Source organism: Hipposideros armiger, unplaced genomic scaffold (assembly GCF_001890085.2).
Source record: "Hipposideros armiger isolate ML-2016 unplaced genomic scaffold, ASM189008v1 scaffold_92, whole genome shotgun sequence".
NCBI classification, from domain to species: domain Eukaryota; kingdom Metazoa; phylum Chordata; class Mammalia; order Chiroptera; family Hipposideridae; genus Hipposideros; species Hipposideros armiger.
The window spans coordinates 4,364,811-4,366,925 of NW_017731442.1; positions in this window are offsets into that span (position 1 = coordinate 4,364,811).

The following is a 2,115-nucleotide window of genomic DNA, read 5'->3' on the forward strand; positions in this document are numbered from 1 at the left end:
GAGGAAGGGGTGTTACAATTTTCTTTACATTTTTAAATAAACAAACTGCCTGGTATGCAGTGAATAGACTGTGCAGAGGGAAAAATGGAAGAAAACCAACTGGGAGGTTATTATTGTGGAAAAGTCTAGACAAAGCTTGGATTAAGGTGGGACAATACAGAAGTAATTAAAAGGATTCAAGATTAATATTGAAAGTAAATCACAGAATTTCGTGATGGAATGAATTTAAGAGGTGAGAGAAAGGAAGAAAGCAAGGATAACTCCCAGGTTTTTGAGGGGAGCACCTAGAGATAGGTGTCACGGCCACTCAATCTCTTTTACCCACCCACTCCAATCAGTCACTGTTTAGTCAGGGTTATCCATAGAAACAGGACCAACAGGAATGTGTGTATATTTACAGATTTATTTTAAGGAATGGCTCACCAGATGGTGGGAGCTGGCTAGTCCAAAATCTGCAGGGCAGGCAGGTATGCTGGAGACCAAGGGAAGAGTGGGTGTTGCAGAGTCCAAAGGCAGTCTACAGGCAGGATTCCTTTTTCCTCAGTGTTCTTCAGGTTGATTAGATGAGACCCATCCACATTTGGAGGGTAGTCAGCTTTACTTTCTAAGTCTACCGATTTAAATGTTCATAACATACAACAAATACATATAATACAGCAAAAAACTAGTTTGACCAAAAACTGGGTACCATGGCCTAGCTAAATTGATACAAAATTAACCATCAGTCACTAAATTCTGTTGATTTTGACCCTTAAATATTTCTCAATTGGTTCCTTCCTCTGTTACCATCGCTTTACTTGAGGCTTGTGTTCTTTTCATTTAATTAATAAAATATTAACTTATGTATTAGACACTGTGCCAAATGCTGAAGATACGACTGTGTATAAAAGATTGTGCTCTAGAGACCTTACATTTCTCACATTTGAGCGTTTCCCAGCCTTCTGCCTTGCCTCCTTCCAATACATCTTTATAAATGGATGTCTGTGTATCTGTCTCCCACACGTTAATATGCAGAATCATCTGAGGATCTTGTTAGAAGGCGGGTTCGGATTCATTAGGTCTGAGATGGGGCCTGAGAGTCTACATTTCTAACAAGCTCTCCAGGTGTTGCTGCTGGATTGGGAACAAACTGAGTAACTGAGCTGTAGAATATCTCTTGAAAGACCATCTTTATAAAATGTGTTATTTGTAGACTCTCTGAAAGAGATGAGGAACAAGAAATGGGGAACAATGGTTACCAGTAGAAAGAACAGAATGGATGATCATTGTATTGTATAAACCTTTTTATAAACTGAATGTCATACCAAGTAAATGTATTACATATTTGAAAATAAAGTAAGAAGACAACTAAAACAAAATATCTGAAACTATTCATTTCAAAAACCTTGTGGGGGGCCGGCCGAGTGGCTCAGTTGGTTAAGAGTTGGCTCAAGAGCACCAGCAACAGGGCCACCGGTTCGATTCCCACATGGGCCAGTGATGCTGCACCCAAGCTGAGCTGTTGCTGAGCTGCCAACAGGTGGCAGGATGGCTCAGCTGGTGTAACAACAAGATTGCCTGTTCAATGGTGGGCTATACCCACCCGCAACTAAGCCTGAACTCAGCACCTTGAGCTGAGTTGCCAACCAGATGGCTCAGTGGATAGAGCGTGCGCTCTTAACAAGGCTGCTGGTTGGACTCCCACATGGGATGGTGGCTATGCCCACCTGCAACTAAGACTGAACAAAAGGTGCTGTGTTGGCACCTTGAGCTTAGCGACCACGAGCCGCCTTCGCAGCCAGATGGGAACTGGCGCCCTCCACAATGAAGACTGAAGAACAACAACTTGGCTGGTCCCCCTCCCCAATTCCCCAAAATCTTTAAAAAAGAAAAAAAAAACCTTGCAGAACACATGGCAGAATACAGCTTAGCCTATTTGAAGCCCTTTATTATAATCAGTTTACCTGTTCAGTTTATCTTCAATTTTGTCACTCAGGTCAGGGACCACTTGCGTTCTTTGCAGGAAACGCTCTTGAGCAAATTTCACTTGGTCTTTCAAATTCCAGTTTTCGCAGCGTTTACCTCAGGAAGCCTTTCACGCATCCTCCCGCTCGGCCCCCACCCCACCCCCGCCCC